We start from the raw sequence: 22,817 nt of genomic DNA on the forward strand, positions 1-22,817 counted from the left end.
GTACGACCGGAAGTCGGACGAAATTTGATTTAAGTTTCGCAACGCCTTTATTGCATAGCGTAGCAACAACACCGCCGTCGTCATCGTCGAAACGTATTGTAAGAGGAGTTGTCTGCGCTGAATGTTATTATTATTATTTTGATACGCCGTCTCTAAATCGAATGTGTTCCTCCTCGTAAAGTCGTTTTCCAAAACAAAATTCTCCTAAAATTGAAAATAATAAAAAAAAATACACATGATTTCCAATAACCGTAAAACGCACGTCGGGCAAAGGTACGATGATTGTGTTTTTTTATTTTTTTTAATATTTCACGAATATTTCAAATATATTCAAAAGACGTATCTCGAACATTACCTCTATATATACATACATACTTACGTCTAATATATAAACATTTATACATATTACAGCTGAAAGTGCGCGTATGTACATATGTAATACTTACAATGATAAATTCTATTGATTTCATACATTTCATTTATTTGTTTTCATTAATGAGCAGCGAGAGACTGCAGTGTGCATATTACATGACTATACTTTAGAAATAACTATTGAACTTACGAAATTTGTGTTTTTATGACACGCGGTATAACGTGTATAACTATCTATATTAAGTTTTAGGTTCGGATGATAAAAAACTTTGTTTTTTATCCAGGTCGTAATCACATAGTTAGAGACCGTGTTTAACAATGTCCGTAGAGCATTTCAGAATTTTTATATTCGCTTGTTGTATAAATTATACGGTATTGTGGCGTTTAAGTTTTTATTAGACTATAAATAAACATCATAAAAAAAAAAAAAATGTAGGTATACGCAATGTTGTTGCACAGTAGGTACTTGATGCTATCAAAGACTTTTTTTTTAATCATCAACGCTTTTTTTTTATTATTATTTGTAAAAGTGTAATATTTAAATAAATTCTTACTAATTATTTGCTTGCTGTACAGTTGAATATTAGAAAAATATTCTATTGAAATAGAATATCTCGGACATACCACGTAATATACCCCAAATAATAACGATTACTATTTTCTATTTGTTTTATAAGCATATAATTATGAAATTCTCGTAAATACTGTTATTTTTATGAAGCGTAAGCGATTTAGAACAATTCATAGTTATATACGAGTATTTATAATCTCTTATTCTATCAAGTAGTTGACTTCTCTTTTTCTCCATAACCTGACACGTTCTATGTTCACTATAAATATTTTAACAACAATAATATTTTATTTATTTTTTTTTTTTTAAATTGTGAATTTTCGCCATAAAAAATTGTTTTTTATTAATTTGTACATATATTTAAGCCATATAAAATGGCTTCGGCATTGATTGCAAAATTTAAAAATAAGACCAAACACAGAAAATAACTTTGAAAAAAAAATTAAATGTATTTACGTACATTATGTAAACTAATATATACGGTTAAGTCATTAATTATAATTTAATATTGATTATTAATGTAAATAAAAATATAAACTCTACCTAATAAATTAGATGTTAAAGCCTTATTTATAATGATAAAAAAGGGTTCATTTAAAAAAAAACTTAAATATATAACTAAAAAATGTATAGTACTATATTTTTCTAAAATTTAGATTATTTAATTCTATTATAGGTATTTATATATTATTTAGTTAATTTTTAACAAGCACTATTTTTATTTATATTGATTTATTTTTTAATTAGAAAATTAATAAGTTTTGTATGAACTTGAGAAAATAATTTAGAAAATTGGTAATGAAAATTCACTTTTTAAAATTTATAAAGAATACGGAAAAAAATAGTTTGTTTTTAAATTCAATAATTTACTAAAAATAAAAATAATTTAAGTAGTATTCCTATAGGATATAAAGAATAAATATTAATTAAAAAATAAATTGTTGTGACAGGAACAAGCACGTGTGGCACTTACGTTTGAGAATTTTCAATTAATTTTTTTCTGCTGATACCCAACCATTAAACAATAAGCCTTTATTAAAACTATCTTCCCATATTATTCTTGTGGTAGAAAAGTCAATCGTTTACTATAAAATAATAAAAAAAATCAGAGTAGCATAAAAATATTTTATGATAAATAAGAATATTATACTGTTGAATGTATATAGAATATAACTAAATAACAAATATATATATTAACAGGTAATAATATGAAATATATTTTATATTTGTCTCTGTTATCGCCATCTAGTTGAAATATTGGAACTATACAACAAATATTTTCAATTCCGTGTACTTAATGTTAGCGTTGAAACAAATAATACTAGGAAAACACTTTGAACATTTCATAATTTTTAATCACAACAATCATTTAAAATATGTTCTAAAATAAGTAGTAATACTTTATATTCTAAAATTACTTTCAATAATAGAACATAATTTGCAACATATTATAAAATCTTTTGACATGGTAAACCACATTTTTCTTGTTTGGTCATCTTTTGAAATTATATTTTACATATTTTTACTATCACTATTCAATATTCTTAGATAATTAACTATTTAGCAACTAATTATTAAAAACATATGTAAGCATGCAATTTAGATGAACGAATAGTATTTTAAAAAACCTTAGAATAAAATAAAATTCACGAAGTCTTCTCAATCCACAAAAACAAAAAAAATATGTTAAGTAATTCGTTTAAGCAATTTCTTCGAAATCAAGATTTATTTAATATATTTAACAAAAATAATAAATTAACTATAGTATCAAAAACTAATTTATTACACTGTGAATTTTAATTTATTATCTTTAAAATATACTTAAAGTGACAATAATATTAACGTAATTAAACTATAGTTTTGCTTAGAAAGATAAATAATTTCCGTATTTTATTGTATTTTCTTCTTAAAGCATGAAAGATATAATAACTATAATATTATAATACGACCATAAAGTTAATTTATATATTAAAAACGAAATAATTTAAGCTCAGTAGAAACTTGAAACTTTATGAATACTATATTGATATAATAATATATTTTTAACTTAAAATGTATTAACATGTGTAAATAATAATATTATTTCTGTAGGTATTTATTTCTTTTTTAATAAATACGTAATATCCTGTACCTATTAGTCTATATATTCCTATACTTATTCAATATATATATATTATACATTATACACATATAAGAATACTCGGAGAGTATACAATGTATATGATTTACATTCAGTGCAGGTATACGCAACTCTAAAACCACATTCGTTCATTATAAACTATGGTGCATATTTAAAACTTTATTTTTGTTTTTCTAAAATATAAAATATGTCTCAAACAAATCAACGCCTAATTTGAAGAAGTTTCTCCAACAGTATCTTAACGACCGATGCGCCATGTCGGGTGTGGCAGCACTAATCGTATTAATGCAACTTAATGCGTTTTCATACGGTTGGGGAAATTCTAATTTTTACGCGAAAAATATTTTTTTTTATTCTAATTTCGAGATTGTAAATGTAGGGATCACCGCCACCGCTACCACTACTATAGATGTGCATAAATATACTTAGAGTGTAATTATCGTATTCCCCTTTTTTTACCCTCTGATTAACGTTAAGTGTTAGTTACAACGTCACCAATCAAACGGTGGTGACTGAGGGAGAGGTAGACCTCGCACTTTTCTCTAGCGGTCATTAAAAATTATCTTAACGATTGTTAAATCCTCTTATTTATATGCGCTCGGGATTAACACTCATTATACACTCTGGCTTTGGTGGTGGCAATGGAGCGGTATAATTTCAAACCGACAAAATCCATATAGGTATATGCTATTTTTATTATTTAAATACACATAACGTTATAATGTATATAATATAATATAATGATATCCAATAGCTGTCTTTGTGAAGCTCATGCGTTTATGATAAACAATATAATATCGTGTGCATTATTACAGAACGACATCAAACAGTTACACAATTTACTTTAATAATATAACTTGTCCGTTATGGGCATAGTATTTTTAATGGAAAGATAGAGAGATATAGAGAATGATCGGCGATATTAATACATAGTTGTGCTGTATTTTTCGGTTGCAAGAAAAGATCGGAGAAACATGTTACATGTAATGAAATATTTGAAGTGCTTCGAAAACATTGTCGAACCGTATCAAGGTAATTTAGATTTTAAAATGAACATGAAAGTTAGCTCACCTACTTTACAGATGTCGTTTTTTAAATTTTCCAATAATAATTTGCCAGGAAATTGCAAAAAACTAGCGACAGAAGGTTTTTATTGTTGTCGAATCACATTCATATAGTTTAGCCCCTTCCCCTTCACCATTATAGGATTCGCGAACATCTCTATAAGCGCGTGCGTTATATAAACGCGCCCGATTTCCGTTTTGCAACAAAATATCGTATACGTATGTGCGTCACAACTAGAATCACAACAATTTAATATTATACTTTATACTATATAAATATAATGTATACATTATATCCGGTGACGAGCTACTCGATTGATCGATGAATACTGTCTGCAGAGGAAAATTTATAGCATACATCTATACATTGTACTATTATATATTAACCAATAATAATAATCATAATGTCGTTATTACAATATTACTATTGAATTGTGATACCATGCGATTTTCGCCATATCCGAAACCGTCGTAAACTCGTATCCGGTGCACATCAATATTGTGTAGTCGATTTCGTAAAATTGTATTCCGGAAACCGTCCACGCGTTCGCACACGATTAATGTAATTTTTCATTCGGCACACCGTGTCCACCCATACTACATTTCTGTCAATATAATATATACAATTATTACCAAACCGTATAACAAATTGGTTGAATTTCAGGACATTCGTTTTTTTTTTTTGAATAAAGAAGAAAACCCGAACGTTGCCGTTGCGCCGATGACACCTATAACGAAACGTCGGAATTTATTTGCAATAATATTATCTGCGCCGGCACGCTAATTGCCCATCCGCCATCAGTGTGGCACTATAAACTCGCACGTTGTATTATATAATAGCGTGCGCAAATTGCCAAGTCTCCAGTTTTTATTATTATTATTATTTTATTTTTTATGCGTTTTAAACATTAAGTGTGCTCATAAATAAGAGTCCTGACAACACGGACACCTATCGTTTACCACTGATGGTCTTACATTACATTATTCAACTGAGAAACCAATCTTGTGGGAATATCATGTTCTGAGTAATTTATATCAATATATTATATACAATATATTTAACCCTAGCAAAAATACCTAACACCGCCATCGATTTTTTAACGAAAAAAAGTCTTTACCTAACTTGTGAACAGAGAAACGTATAATTGTCAATGTAATAGTGTGTAATACGAACATCTTAAAACTGTCCATCAAACGTAGTTTATATATATATATATATATAACACTGCGTGTACAAGGTTCGTTATTTAACAATTTGTATCTCAGTGGACAGAAAGTTTCAAAGGTATAAGCATCACACTTTCGTAATGTCAAATGTCGAACAGTTTCTCTGTTTAGTGTAAACAAACTCAAATAAAACTATGTTACTTAGTCGAGTGTACTTATACATATATTGAAGATACGTATTTTGGCTAGACATTTTATCGTCAAAACATTAGTCGTATGACCATATCGACGTCAAAATACGTGAGAAACATACAAGTATATAATTATAATAAATTATAGATAACGAATTTTGTTGTTGATCGTCAATGTTTACGCGTGAAGTATAAAGATACTTATGTTATCAAGATACTTAACTTTCAATGCATTTTACAGTTTGGTAATATAAAATACTTTTACACTATGAGATGAAAATTATTTTATTTAGCTGTTTTGACGCTGATTTTTTAGATTGATTTAAAAACAGATAACTTCCCTACAGCTCACTCTTCTATTTGCGTTTCATGGACGTGTCTTATTCGTTCCGTTGATTTTCCTTGGCAACTCTTACACATTTTATATCGACAGTATTATTACCGTCTGTTGTTATCGGGTTGTGCAGTTTGTGTCAACGTGTCACAGTGTGTGGCCAATCATATGTCAACGTTTTCTATTTATATTTCCCAGTACAACTTTTTTTTTCCATTTCATTCAATACGTTCTCATTTGTTTCTTACATTGTCTGTCCGATAAATTTTAATTGAGTCATGATATTTCATATAAAATCATTTTACCCATGTAAGTAAATCATATATAATAGGTATGTTAGTAGTAAAAACTACAAGTATCTAATAGCTCATTTGCTTGAAAATATTCTCAGCCATCTTCGTAATAAATAGTTCCTTGACCCATAACATTAAAATTGCACATTGTTAAACACATAATTGCATAATTAAAAAAATAAAAAATATATTGCGTATAGAATATATTCGCGTATCATGTAACATAGGAATTTAAAAATATATTAAAATGTAATATTAATGTATTAAAAATATAGAATTTATCACTTTTTACAATTATATAAAATAATTATGATTCGATAAAATTTAACATAGTACACAAATGCTACTACTTACTTCTGATTTGAAAAATCTACATAATATATTATTAAAGATTAATAGATTATTTATATTATAGGTATACATTTTAAACATATTCGTCAAACAATCAATAAACTATATTTTCATAAATTTAAAATAATATATAATATAATAAAAGTAATTATATTTAAGTATTAATTTAGTATACATTTTCGTGTTGGAATGTATTTTCTACACTTTTACTATATTTTCAAAAGCTTAAGATTAAAATTAAATTAGCTCGTAGTATACATAATAAAATAATTATGATTTACATACAAAATAAAAACTTTAATTGTAATTATAAAGAATTAATTAACTATTTTCTAAATGTATACATAAGTCCAGTTTAAAAATAGGATGAAGAGAGGTAGAAAGTCTTTAAATTTCCGTGAATGTCATTCATGACAAAATGTTTCTATTCATTTGGAACTTAATATTTCTTCGTGTAAACGGTACTGCCACAAACACTAATCTTTTGTCAAGAATTTATTATAGCGAATAGTTATTTATTTTTTTCTGCAGAGAAAAAGTAATTAAAAGAAACCTATTTTAATATTATCATGAACGGGGTGAAGGAAATTACTGCAAACTATTCAATTTAAGACTTCGTATTTATATAAAAAAAAAAAAAAGAAAAAAAACGTCAAAGGAAACCAGATAACGTTATATTTTATTATCGTTTTTTTCCTTAAATTTTAATCTCTTTATTCTTTTAAAAACTAAAAACACACATAATTCCAATTTTTACCGCGTTTCATAAATTAAGTCAGCTTGGTATAATCTATTTCTCATTATCTTATAATATATATTATATAATAGTTTCTAACATATTATTTATTATCTTTTGTTTATTACTATTAATTATATTATCATAGTCCTTTGCTAAAGATGTTTCAAAGTGGTTTGATTTATATTCGTAAAATAATCACATACATCACGGATAATTCACTGTAACTATTATCAAATATTTTTTAAGGTAATAGAGTTTTCGCAAAAACTAAATCTTATCGTTAAAACAACAAATAAAATACAAACACGATATATATTTTTAATCTGCAATGTGAATAAAATTTTTAAATTAATTATTACTTGTTGAGACAAATGAGCTTGTGATAATAATTATATAATAAATACTTCATAAATATAAACAATAGAATTCTATAAATTACATTTTATTAACAAACAATTAAAATTATATTACAAACGCTTTGATAAACATACTGAGTACAAATATTTTATATTATTCAAAATACTGATAAAAATATCTTTTTAATGTAATCATTGATATAATATTTGATTAAATAACCTCGAAAAATCGTATTTTTTAATGAGATTGGATTTTCTTATTTTACCACTATATTTAAAAATAATTTTTAATATTCAAGACAAATTTGATGCCTATGTAAAATGATTGTAGAACGTCATCGGAATACTTTGAGTCTTGAATTACAGTTGAGTAGAACAAACAAATTAACATTTTAAGTGTCCTGTGGTTTCAAAGTAGTTTCAAAACTGTTTAAGTTTTTTGGGGTTTTTTTCATCTTCCCTGGTCCTCAAAATCCAACGATAAAGCTGGGTTGACTTTAATTAGTACGAACTTAATAAGGAATAATGTTTCGGTTAACAGAGTTGAAAACTTTTGCGTAGAGTGTCTCTTGAATGTTAATACCATTTTGACTAATTCATTGAAGATTAACACCTCGCGGGACGACGACCGGTGTCTCTTTTTCGTAATTCTTGGCTCAAGTTTACGAAGTCGTCTCCGGATTGAATGAGAAACAAACAAGAAACAACAATAATCAAAACAAGATGGTAATTCTGCTTCAGAGTGCGGTGATAAAATTAAAAAACATAACACATCTTGAAACAAAAGAGACCGTATATACTCGGGAAAGTTTATCAAATATAATGATTTAAAAAAAAAAACTTCCATCCAGCTAGGTGAGACGGTTAACAATTCCTTAGACGGGCATAATAGCGAACAAATTCCCGGCGTGTGCAACTCCTTTGTTAATCCTTGAATATATAATTACGTTCTTGTAAAGAATATCTCAACCTCCATTCACCTCACCACGCTAGTTTAACTTGGTTGAATGGTATTTCATGAAATGCATCTGGTGTGGTTTTATTCTTCTATACTCGCACAAAAGATATAATTTCCCCTTACTCAACAACGGATTGATTATTTTCATGAAATAATCGTTAATATTCACATAAAAGATAAAATTGTACATAAAAAATTATTCCATGTCAATGTATAATAGCCGTCGTATTTAGATCACCTTTTTACTGAATATATTTCCAATTTTTCATTTTAATTAATTTATTTTATTTGCTTAATTATTAACATAATGTCATTTGATTTCAATTTTAAAAAGATATTTGAAGTCTTATTGTTAATAGTCGTATAATATTGGATTTCACCTGAGTATTTAGTGCTCAACTTGAATTTCGAAAATGTTTTTTTCTCTCTCTCTACTCTCACACTCTTTCTCTCAATTTATACTGTCGTCAAAACAATCAGATAAAAGGTTTTTCCCGGAAAATAACATTTTCAATTTGGACAAAGAGATATAATCAAATACTACACTATACACTAAAATACGATGTTAATTAGGTACATCTCTTTGTTGATTCAATTTTACTTCAAAACCTTAATACTAAGAAAAGATTTCATTGAAAGTGTACAGATATTACATAGATTATAGGTACATATTTAACTGCTAAGATTACAAAATTGGATCTACTTTTGATTGAAAACTTAAGCAGTTGTTCAATAGTTGAGTTTTTTTTTTCATTTATTACGTTCTGAACCGATACTTATTTATAGTAAATGTGATATATAAGAGTATGTTAAGTAACGTGGTGAATTTCAATGAACATAATTAAAACGTTTTCTTGAATTATTTATTATTATTTAAATTATTACAAGGTTAAATTTATACATTATAATATTCAATATAATATATTTTTTGTCAACAATTTTAACATTTAAATCTTTAACTATAAATATGTCGAATATGGTTAAATTGCACTATATAATATTATGTTAAAAAATAAGTAATTACTAAAAATTAATTAAAAACATTACGTAAAAATTTAATTATTTCAACAACTTCATCTGAATATGTAATACTTATTTTTTTTTTTTAATAAAAATTTTAAACAGAACTTAACATATATTGACAATTGTTACTGACATTACAATTTATACTTTTAACACATATGCAAAAATGAATATATGCCGATACTTAGATTTAAAACTTAAAACATAAATAAAATTTATAGTTTAAAATTAAAAATTATGATACACAATTCCAGATTCTTTATAAAAATTTATAGAATAATATTTATTTAATAATAAATTATAGTGTTTTTCAAATATCAAGTGCTTTAAATATAATTCATAATATGATTTAAACTAAAATAATTTTCTTTATAATTGTAAATAGTTGTTTTAAATATTTTTCTGTTAATCGAAAAACGAATTATATTATGTTAATTTAAAGAGATTTTTAAAATATAATATTAAAACTGATATTGTAATTAAATATTTGTATTAATTTAATAACAGTACAATAAAAACAACAACAATACATTAATTCAGGATTAAAACTGCAAAATATCGTTATTTATGTTTATAAATCACACTATGTAGCCGTAATTTCTATTTATATTTCTGTCACGACAATTCATCGTCTTCGTGTTAATACCGAACGCTTTATTATGAAGGATCTGAAAAAATGTATTGGATTTTGAACTATATTTATCATGACCCATTTCTCTTCTCTTCTATTGAAAACCACCCCAGATGGTGGTCGTGCTATAATATCAACACGTTAGACTGGCTAACATACACTTTCTAATCAAATAATCGACAAAATATCTTGTGGAGTACTATACAAGGGGTGATAACAACCCCAAGGGCGATTAAAAACAATACCTCAAATGAATAATAATATTCATGAACATGTGTAAACTACACGGTATATTATTATTATTTTTTTACAATACCCAAGTCATAGCATGCCTGCATGCACTGTTAACAAATAATAAAATAATATTAATTAACCATATCATTAGTTCAAATTGTTTAGTAAAATTGAACTGTTACCGTCAAAAATCAAGAGAATAAGGCAATGATCATTGATTTGTGACATCACTCTAACCTAACCGACCGAATCCTCGGAAATGTTTTCCTCTCAACTACTCAGGTATGTATACCATGCAGGCATGCATCCAGTCTTCGAGACCCGAAAATCGTACACTTGCGTTTTAGCTCGGGTTTTTTTTCGGTTTATTCCGTGTCGTCGTTATTTACGATTCCGTAGTACATAATAATACTATATATGCGTAAACACCACGTACGGTCTAAATCCGATTTGAGCGCGGCGTATACAATCATAATAATAATATTATAAACACAAGTGTTTATTGTAATGTACGCGTGGCCGACGGAACGGATCGGGTATGGTGTTGGGTGAAAAGTACATAATGCATTTACGTTACGCGCAGGAAATACCGGTAAATTCGATTATGAACTACCCCGAGGCGATATTTTTATTTTTTTCCTTTACTCTTCTGCCCTATACAATAATAATAATAATATGTGAATTCCCTTCGGGTACAAGGCGGTTACAATCAGGTCACGTTTATAATGAAACGGTCAATTTTATGGAGGATAACCTGCACCTACCCCTCGACCCCTGAGCAACGCAGCTTACGGAGGAACAGGACGACAAAGTCGGAAAACGATGAACAGACGACGATCGGGGGCGCGCGCGTGTGTATGTGTGTGCGCGGCGGCTGTGCGTGAAGGGGTGTAGGCGGCCGAGACGGGTGGGTGATTGGTGGCGAGGACGGCGGCGGCGGCCGTTAGGACTGCGGGGACGCGCGGGGCAGGACAACTATACGCGTATAAACCGTATTTGGTTATTGCTTTCGGGCGGCTGGTGGCACGTAAGGGCGTTTGTTTGTAATGGAAGCGAAACTGTCCCCTTAAATAAGGTTTATCATTAAATTTATTGGCATTATCTTATGAGTCAACTGCGCGTTTACGAAACGTCCCACCCGGCTGCTGCCGCCACCACCACCGCGTTCTCTCCAATAACTCAAACCCATTTGTTTCTCCTCCCAGCCTACCGTACGTCCGTTTCGTCGTCCTCCGCCCCCGCACTCTCACTAGCTCAGTCATACTCTCTCTGTCACCATTTATACGTTTCTCTCTACACCCGCACGCACACACACGCACACACGCACATAGACAGTCGGTTTACCGTTTACTCTCGTTCTGCACCGCCGTCGCGCGCGTGCAAACAATCCGCAACATTAAACTGATCAGTCCGCGCGTATATATAGTTTTAATTATTTAAACATACATACAAGACGTGTTGTGTACCAATCGAATTTAATCTCGGTATTTAAGTGTCTGACATCCTGCTCTCCTTCCCGTCCACCGCCGCCGCCACTCCCCTCCATAAGCCCGAGCCGCGTCCGCGACGCCCTCGTTTCTTGTTCGGCGGATCTCTTCCGTCGACACCGTAGCCGGGAGGTAAATACGACTATAGCGCCACCGTAATGTACATTCAAACTCGAAATCCGACTGAATTAAATCTGAAAAAAATACTTTTCGCGAGTAATTTGTAAAACTGTATATGTGTACAACATACGTAATATTAACGCATAGTATCGGTCGGTCGGACGGTAGATACTCAGGTAGATAGGGACTTCGCAAACATCACACTCGGAATCCACATGCGCTGTGGAGAGTAAATAAGATTATACATTTACTCGTACTCATCGATTTCGAATCACTGAAGGTATATTTTAAATCAAACATGTTTATAAATGTACAGGCAACAAATAATGACGAAGATTTTCGTGCATTATTTGTAAAGTGTTTTTAATGAAATTTATTATTTTTAAGCGTCATCATCCCTAGTGGCTATTGTAAACAAATACAAAGTATCTCAAAATGCTCTATTTCACCATAATATATGTATATCTGGGGTGAATATATTTATTATTTAAATGGATTTTTTTCAACAGTGTTCAATAACCAAAAATTAATTGTCCACAAAGATCAATCAAACACTTCGACAAAGAAATGTGTGAAATTTCATTTTCATTTAAATTTTTATTTTCAATCAATTTTTTCGAGCTATATATTCAAAAAATGTGTGTACTAAACTAAATTAATTATATTTTCCCAATTAGAAAAGTCAAAACTTTCGGTTTTTGTAAAAATAATATTCGTTAGCAGAGAACTAAATAAATCACATTTATCTAAATTAATCTAGATTGTATTCAGAAGATTGTTTTTATGATAATCCGTGAAAAATTGTGAAACTTTCAGCATAACGTTACATCAGTTCTTTTTTTGTAAATCTATAGTTTGTCTTTAATATAATTTAACTATAATGAATTATCCTACATTTTAGAAATAAAATATGAATAGTAATAATTATTATTTAGGTCATATAAAATACTAAGTTGCTCCGACTTCCTCAATGTTTTACTAAATGAATTTATTTTAAATTTTTTAAATAAATTGAGGCATACTAAAAAATAAAAAATAACTAGAAAAGAAGTTATTCTTATGGATTGTCTTTGTGAGAATTAAATTTAAATGATTTAACTTGCCACAAATAAGTATTGATTTATATATGATTTTTAGGACATTACCTATGTACTAAACAGATAATTTTAAAGTAAAATACTCATCGTATTATTTAAATTAAGATAGTATCTTATATTCTTATGGATATAAATTACCTCATATTATAATGTATTTATTTCGATGTTATATTCTAATGATAATATTATATATTTTCGTTTAAAAATTATTAAAATTATTGTTCGTAGATTGAATAAATCGGAATTAAACTTATTTACAGTAAAAATTTAAGAAATTTTTGTTATTTTCGGTCAAACACTAAATTGAATTTTCGTCTTTTTTTCATCTTATATATATATAACAGTTTACGATATTTAGTAATTCTAAAACAAACGTACATAATATACAGATAAAACAATATCATAGTTATTTATACTGACTAAACTATACTTTACAATTTACATGACGTCTTATATCTATTACGTTAGACAACCGTTATTAGTATTTATCTATATTTAATAAGGTGATAATATTACAAGGTGACATACTGAAATTCATAAACCATAGCTATGTCTATAATTGAACATCATTCGTTCAAATATTACAAATATTACAATGCTTCAATATTAAAAAAATATACTTATTTATATATGTTATTGTAGTTACTTTTATTCTATCAAAAATTGTTGTTTATTTTACTTAGTAAACTCTGTGTATTTGAAGTTCGCAATGGTATTTTATAAAATGACTAATATATTTTTAATGATAATTAAAAATTTACTGATTTGGCATTTTTTTTTTTTTTTTATAAATTCTTATATTTATTATCACTGATCATTTGGAAATTTGAGCAGTTTAGTTAATTTAATCATCAAAAAATTATGAAAATATTGTCATCTAAATACCAAATTTATATTAACATACTTTTTTAATTTATATTTATGGACAGTGAGAGTAGATACTCTGTTTTTTACGAGATTATTCGATGTTTAATTTTGGACTAATTTAATAGAACTGCAAAACAGAAATATTCTAAAAAATTCAAAATATTCGGCTCAGATATTACGCGCAAGCATATGTTGGTATATATATTTTTGATTTCTGTTTTATGAAACAATGATAATATTATGTTATAATATATGCGTGTATATATATAACACGAATTTTGGTATTTTATACTTATTTACGTGGAGAAGAAATTGTAGCTCTGCAGCCATCATATGTATTGATTAGTAATAACAATATCCGATTAAAGGGAACAACGAAGAGTGGATTGGATGAAAAAAAAGGATTTTCGTCGGTGTCGCGCGTACCTACTTACTTTCTTATCGCGCAAGCTGGTATATAAAATAGCATACTCGACGATTTGGCCCCAAAAACGTCGTCTGGCAAATGGTCACTATACACGTGTATGTGTGTGTTTATACAAAAAGGTTTAGCCTATGTCGTATTCCGAACCACGTCGATAGGACCAAGTGCACTATTATTTTGGAAAGAACATTTTTATTCGATGAAACTTTTCCCGTAAATGAAAAGGCGACTCGTTGAAAATAACGTCACTGCCCGTTGCACCAAGCAGTAAGGCAGTCGTCGTCGTCCCGTAACGGCCACGTATAAGAGTACAATATATACATTTATATATATGCATAATAATATAAAAACAAATGATATGATTCGTAAAAGGTCGTCGCCCGACTGGGACGTAAATTTTACGACGGTTGGTGTATATCATTATGTGTATAGCGCGATAAGTCACTATTCCTATAATATGAAATCGATTCCTATACGCATAAAATAGCCGACATCTACGATTGTCGTTTATTGTATAAATTGTCCATGAGATGACATTAATAGTATTTTGTTTAGATATTATGATACAAAAATTCTATCAAGTATATATAAGAAACCATTTAAGAGAGATTATAATTTAAAATTATATTATACATACAAAATATATGTATATTAAACACTATACATATCTTAAAATAATTTCTCTGGAAATAATAAAATTATTGTCTTTAATTATTTTGCATCCTGTTTTTTTTTTTTTTTTTTGAAGATTAATTTATATCAATAATAATGTCAAGGGAGAAAACAATTTGTAATCATTTAACTCTGATAAAAGATAATAGGCCTTACTTTTAATTTGTATAAGTAATTTAATAATGTTTAGGGTTAATAATAAAAAGTAAAAAGTGGTCCAAAAGTTTCACGCAGACCAATCACGTAATGGTGGTGTTGTTAATAATATATACAGTTGGTATTTTTTTACCATGTATATGAGAAATTTTAAAAACGAAATATACACATCAATTTAGAATTATAATAAAATTTAAAAAAATCTATACAATATAACAGGATCAGATTTTTTTTAATATCAACGTAAATCAACGAATGTCGAACAATTGTTAAACAATTTTTTTTTTTTATAGTTTATCAAAATAAAGATAAGCCCCATTCATATTATTTTTAGTTCATAATGAATTCTTCTATCATATCAATAATTTCTTAGATAATTTCAGCTAGTATTAAATATTATAATCTTTACATTAATATTTTATTAATTATAAAAATACATTTATAGATTGTAATGTGAACGCTATTTATACGCGTCATTAAAATTATATAAAAATACGTGAACTAATGTCACTAAAAGGCAACGCCTAACTCACATTTTGATCGAATTGTTTTTAACTTATAATAGAAACACGATTATCAAGTAGCCAATACACAAAAATTAATTTTGTCGATCTAGAGTAAAATTAAAAATACTTCTGTGATAGGTAGTATTTCCTCATTAAAAAAAAACGCATAAGTAAAATATTTTTCTATCTTACACATATAAAAATAATAAATACTAAGTGGTATTAACTACTATTCTTCGTATTTCAATTATTTTTATTAAATTATTAAATTAAGACATCATTATTTAGTATAACTTAAATAAAAATATATTATTTGTGAATTTTACCTGAAGATTTTTTAATATTTTTATTTCTAAGAAGGTTATTACTTTTAAGTACTTAATTCTTTTAAATTTTTAGTTTTTTGTAATTTGTATTATTTTTTTTAAAGTACAATTTAATTTCTACACTTTGGTGTTAAAAAAACAACTTCTGATAAAACACAGTTATTTTTATTCTATTTCTATTTTTAGTATCATGTATTTATATAAGTAACGTATTATCAATACATACAATGTGGCGATAGATTTTAACTAAATTTAGTTAAATAAAGACACACGGAATAGTACTAAAAAATAGTCTAAGGCAGGAGCGGACTGGGTTTAAGGGCGGGTGGACGATCGCCCCCTGGGCTATTAGGATTTTCGGCCTTACGATAATAGATTACGATAATAATTGTATATTTTAGTTGACAATTGAGGACACTAATTTTTTTTTTTTTAATTGTATATTGCAAATAGACCAAACGACGATGATTGAATAATTGGGAGTGAGGAAAAGTCACTTATTCTATCTGTCTAGGCTATTAATATATTAAAAAATGTATGCTGGTATAATGCTATTTGTATAATACTATAACACTTGAGCGGCTGAGCTATGATCACCCGAACCGATTTTTTACGTCAGTCCACCCCTGGTTTAAGGTAGCGGATTCTCCATCTGGAGATCACCCTACACTTAAAATTTAAGTGTCACGAAAAAATATTGAAAATCTACTTACAACTTTATAAAGGTTTAGAATCACTGGCTTAAGTCGTATAGAACGTCCTCAAAAAACAAAAAAATAAAATAAAATAAATAAACCATAATGATTTAAACATGTTAGTCTATTATATAACGTGAACTTTATATTATGTGTTAGCGTTTTTAGGATAATATATTTTTCTCTGGGGGCTCAGTATGCGTATTTCTCCTTTCCGTCAAGGATATTGCATCGTCGGTCCAGTTTACACACAGCCGGAGCTGGGCAGTATCACAGCGGGATCAAAGCTCAGACCTTTTTTCTTATATATATATATATATTTCCACGTACATTGAAAAAAATGCGCTTCAGCGTAACGGTTGCCCACTCGTCACTCAGCGGGACCGTTGCCAATTATTATTATTATTATTATTATTATTATCGCGTTTATACGGCCGTCCGTCACTCAGCTGTCCCCGCGGCGAAGAGAGAGCCCCACCGACGCACTTAACCCGACCAAGGCGACCAAATAATAATAATAATATATTATTGCGATTACTGCGATTATTATAAATATACCGGACTACTTCCGCCGCCCCCGCCGTTATTAACCTTCCACGTCAAGGGCCCACGACGCTTCCCTATACTCCGTATATTGTTATTAGTATTTTTTTTCCATCCCCGCGTGTTTTTATTAATATTAAGCCCAACGTCTGTCAACGTATTTTCTGCTGCGATCCCATTGCTAATGGACCGCCGCCCGTCTGTTAATTGAATCCTTTCAAAGCTTATTACGTGCCATTATCTTTAATTCCGTGTATAGTTATGGACTGATGCCCCCCATGCGGCTCCGACAGCGGCCTTGCGGACCCGTCGTTAACCCAAATCGCCTTTTAAAAACTTAAGGTCTACTCGCCGGTGTGCTCGCGGGAAACGACAGCTCCCGAGGAAATTAATATCGGCCCGTCGGATTATACATAACTTTACTTTTGCCACGTTAATACACACAATGGATACTGTTTAACAACAATACAACAACGACAACAATACTGTAGCCAGTTAAAATGTTTTATGTATAATTAGGCAATTAATACGTTTTTATACCTATGAATTAATGTCGTTGTATATTGCTGTTTGTTCGACAGTTTTTTTCTATCTCCGGACTAAGTTATTCCTTGTTTTTTTTTTTTTTTTTTTAACTAAACGGCGCGCAAACGTTGTTTGTGTTACTTGCTTTGATATCCTATAACAATGTAACAAAATACTATGACGCAGACAACATATTCCAGTATAGAACATAAAGGAAGAAGATACAACAATATCGAACATAGTTCCCAATTAGATATGATATAACTTTCTATAGTCCAATTTAGATTGTAATTATAGCTTTTATAATACAACTATTTAAACAAAGGTAACGTGACGTGTTAGGTACAAGAAACTACGCAATAGTTTTAAATAGATAGATGCAGCTCTACATGACACTAATCTTAAGCACTTGGATGTGGAAGGTACGTAATCCAGATACCATAAGATAATTTAATTAGCCTTAGAAATATTTATTTAAAAAAAAAAAAAAACACTTGAAAGAATTTATAACTGTTTATTTTACCGCGATTATTGCACAACTCCGCACACGGTTGCTTTTACATGGCTTGCTAAATTTTTCTATATTAATAGTATCAGCAACTATGCGTCCTGTTGTTTCAAAATCTGTCTGGTTCTAAAGACGTACTACATTCTAATTGATTTCTATTTTATTTTCGGCTTAATAAATCATATTATACTCGTAGTAATAGTTATAATATCGACGTTTTGTATTATAATTATCAGTAGAAATTGTTTTTTAACTTTTAGTTAAAAATAATCCTGTACACCAACCGCGTAAACCTATATATTTTGTTTATCGGTTTGCCACTCAAAAACGAAATATATGTACAAATAATATAATATGTCGTCAAACAATAATATATTATAACGTCATCGTATTTTAGCAGTTCACTTTGTACCCTTTTCTGCACTGGTTCACATTGTGAACATATGTTTTGAATTGCATGACATCAATGAACGCGGGGAACGCGATCGAAGTAAAAAAAAAATCCCGACGGCCGTAGAGTATATAATATAATAATATACGGAATTCAGACTCACGCATAAAATGAAAAAAAAATACACACACGTGTGTGTGTACGTTTTTATTAAAGACCGAATAAATAAAAAAAAAACAAGCTAATAAACATTAAATGTAATGCGTACAGACATATTACAAATGTAAGCTTTCTAAAACGGCCGTCTCGCAAATCGCACTGTATATTATATACATATATGTATGTTATTATATATAAAACATATATATATATACAAAACTGTACTATACACGTGCATATCGATATATTTTATATATATATATATATATATATAAACGGCTACATATGTTTAAAATATGCCACCAAGCAATATTACAAGACTCGTGTAAATAAAAAAAAAATGTTTTAAAATTCAAACGCGCCCGATAAAACATATCATACATTTTATATATATAATTATATAATATAGTTTCAAAACTAGCACGCGTGCGGGAATAACCCGTAGTACAACCCGTAAGCCGTAAGGGAACGCACCGGAAGTACGAGTTTAAATAATTTCCCATTCGTCACGTGGACTGTTGTGGTATTTCTCGACCGCGATCATAATATTATACATCCGATTCAAAACTTCTCCGAAATCTATGAACTCATGATCATTGTTCTTAAGGCTTGATATTTGTGACATTAGCATAATTTTATTTCGAGACGTTCGATTAACATCTTCGTCATTTCATGAATCTTTCAGGACAGTGAAATATAATTTTTTTCTTCTCGTATTCTTCACATATTTCAAAGATTTAATGCTGTTTTAATAATAAACAATTATCATATTGTTGTTTTAAAAAATAAATATTAAAACAACAATCATCACTTGTTTTACGATAAATTCATAATGTATAAATATAAAATTAAATACTTATAAATAAATTTATTTTATTATCGATATTAGTATTGATAGAATTCAATTTCTACATAATTTATTAATCGCCATTCGTAATTTTAAACTCAACGAGATTGACAATCGATCGACTGTTAGTTAGATTCTCGTAACAAGTTGTTTATTTATTTTTATTTTTTTTTTTTTTTTTTTTTTGCTGTTTTATACATAATACTATGAATTTATTACAATATTTTTTAACTTTTTAATTTAAATATCAGGTTAAAAAGTTTAAAACATTTGATTAAATATTTATAACTACAAATAGTATGACATAAAAACTGTAGTTTATGATAATTATACCAACCTTGCAATTATGTTATTTTGACATAATTTATCATCAAATATTATTATTAACGTGGACGATATTGATGAATAAAAGGAAAACTTGATAAAAACGCAATAGCATGTACATGACGTGCAGTTATTATGTTCGCATCCACCGTCCACCTATTTGTGACCTAACCTAACCTCCACGCGGGCCAATGTTAATAGACACTTCAAAGGACATTTAATATCTCCTGAATCGTGATCGAGACTTATTACCAATCAAAACTACCAAATTGGTCACGTTACAATATTAAAGATATTTTCATATTGTATTTGTATTTGAATATACTAGATTGGTTTTCCAGAAACTCTACTGACTTTTTTTATATTGTTTAATCATTTTATGAGTCTACCGGACATTTCACCGAAACACTTCAACTTCCAACCTTTAATACACAAAATAATTTAACAAGCATACTCAGTGCTTATGTCACTTTTTATTTAATAATTGAGTTATTTAAAATCTAATTATTAAAATTTTTAAATATACTTAAAACCCGTATTTTTATATTCTTGAGATATTTTGTACTGCTTAAGTAGAAATCCTGTAAATCTTATAAAAATATAAACTCCTGTTATTCAAAGAAGAACCTTCTTTTTTTCTTCTATAAACTATTTAGAAGATAATTTTTCTTAAAAATACAACTTATCAAGATCAGATGTAGATTTTTGAGTTATTTAACTTTGTGTTTTAATATTATAAGTTCATACTTCATAGTAGATGATAAATCCATGATAATAAGTTTGAAGACATGAGTGCTTAATAATTTAAATATTTTATCAATTAAGTAATAATATTCTATCATATTCAAATATTTAATTTATAAATTATATTATTATTATTATATTTAACTTGTAAAAATAATTTAAAAATAATAAATATTAAATCTAATATTTTTATTATATTTTTGTGAAATCATTTTTAAGAACTATTATTATCAATAAAAACATTTTAATAACTATTAAATTACTTGTTTACATTTTCATTTAGGCACTAAAATCAACATTTTAAACAAATAATGGTAGTTTTTATGTGAAAAATTGAAATTTGTAGCGTTACGTAACATCCCAAAGAGTAATACAAAAATCTCAAGAAAATGAAAATATAGTCTCAAGGGTATTCAAAATCTTAAAGATTAAAATTTAAATTAACTTATTAGGTATTAAATAAAAAATAAGGATAGCGTGTTTGGTGACAGTGGGTACAGGTGATCTTTTTGCAATGGTAATTTTGCTTTTACAATAATTCGATAAAACAAACCCTCTGCACGTATGGTTAGCTTTGAACAAAGTAGTGAAAAAAAAACGAAATTAAAAATGCAGTTTTTCTTTTTATGGACTTTTAAATATGGCTTTGAATCTAAACAAATAATATATATAATTTATTATATTCGATTGATATCTCGAGCGCTCTTAATGAACTGCTCATAAATGTCAAAATTGAAAACGTTCAGATAATTATTGCATGCATGGTTTTACTGTGGATAGCCTCCATAGATTAATATATAATTTTCACCGTCGCTTTCGATGTTAGATTTTTGCTCAATGATTTAGCAAGTGCATCCCTTTTTCCTAAACTGTCGGCACTGGATGAGAAATAATGCTTTTTTTCACTTACACTTTATTGCATATGGCGCTTCTATCCGGAAGTAGGCCTGAAGGCCTAGTTCATACTCCTATTTGGTAGAATTTTGAGTTTAGCACCGTTGGTTTCTGCCATGAGCAGTGGTCATGATGGCGGCCTCGCCATCTAGACAGTAGCCTACCTAGGGAGCAATGCCACCCATAGCCGTGAATTGAACCGGCGAAGGTATGACATCACTAACATTAATAAATGCCGAGCGGGGTTCGGATTCAAAACATGGTATATCTAAACAGAAGAAATGGGAAAGAAAAAAATTAAATTTTAAACGTTCGTGGACTCTGACTGAATGAGTGTAGCGAAGTATAAAATATTGTATTTTCGTCGTCCATTGAAATATATAATATGCATGTTATTCTTCATTAAAAAATAGGTATATATTATAGTTCATGACAATTACACATCGAATACCTACATATCAAAGTTTAAATTATAAAGTTTCGAATTCATCAGCCGCAAACTTATTATGTATTTTACATTTGTACGAATCGTATACAAACTAATAAACAGACGCGAATTAATTTTTTTCGTGACTATCGCGATTCAACCTAACGTCAGTTTTCAACACGGTTATAAGTGTTATAACATTTTTCATATTACCGACACTATTACTATTATACATCTTATCATTGTCAATATCTCATAGAAACATGTGTTTTAATATTTCCATCATACCCGAGTGATTTCTACATAATTTAAATTGATAAAATTAAATACATATCACAAATACAAATTCATATAATGAATATAATTTTACTGAATGCATTTTTAAACTTGAGAAATTTATACAATTTATCTATCTAATATTAAATTTTGTTTAACCGTTTTGGTTAATTTGTATTTTAAAAATTTATTTAATTTGCAAAATTTCTGGAGATTAGCTCTTAGAAATTTCACAAATCCCTTAAGACTATATTACTATATAGTATACTTGCATAATATGCATATAATGTATCTATTTTATGATTAGTTTTTTGATAATTTTCGATTTGATATAAACACAATGGCCAGTGATTGGATTTTGTCATATAAATTATTCTGATATATACCTGTAACGAACATATTATA

The 22,817-nt window shown here is 28.4% G+C and overlaps 1 long non-coding RNA gene across 2 annotated transcripts; it reads right to left on the bottom strand.

Moving 5' to 3' along the window:
- Window positions 1-10,100: 10,100 nt before the first annotated feature.
- On the bottom strand, window positions 10,101-12,251 carry LOC112601558. 2 transcript variants are annotated; one of them, XR_003115059.1, is made up of 3 exons: window positions 12,162-12,251; window positions 11,875-12,105; window positions 10,101-10,227 (listed from the first exon to the last, which is right to left on the bottom strand). It is a non-coding gene; the product is annotated as an uncharacterized LOC112601558 (long non-coding RNA). The 2 variants fall into 2 exon arrangements; XR_003115060.1 differs by having other exon boundaries at window positions 11,875-12,117; window positions 12,162-12,233.
- Window positions 12,252-22,817: the final 10,566 nt, after the last annotated feature.

The sequence above is a fragment of the Melanaphis sacchari genome, unplaced genomic scaffold, assembly GCF_002803265.2.
Source record: "Melanaphis sacchari strain LSU unplaced genomic scaffold, SCAv2.0 Contig0_pilon_pilon, whole genome shotgun sequence".
Lineage (NCBI taxonomy): Eukaryota > Metazoa > Arthropoda > Insecta > Hemiptera > Aphididae > Melanaphis > Melanaphis sacchari.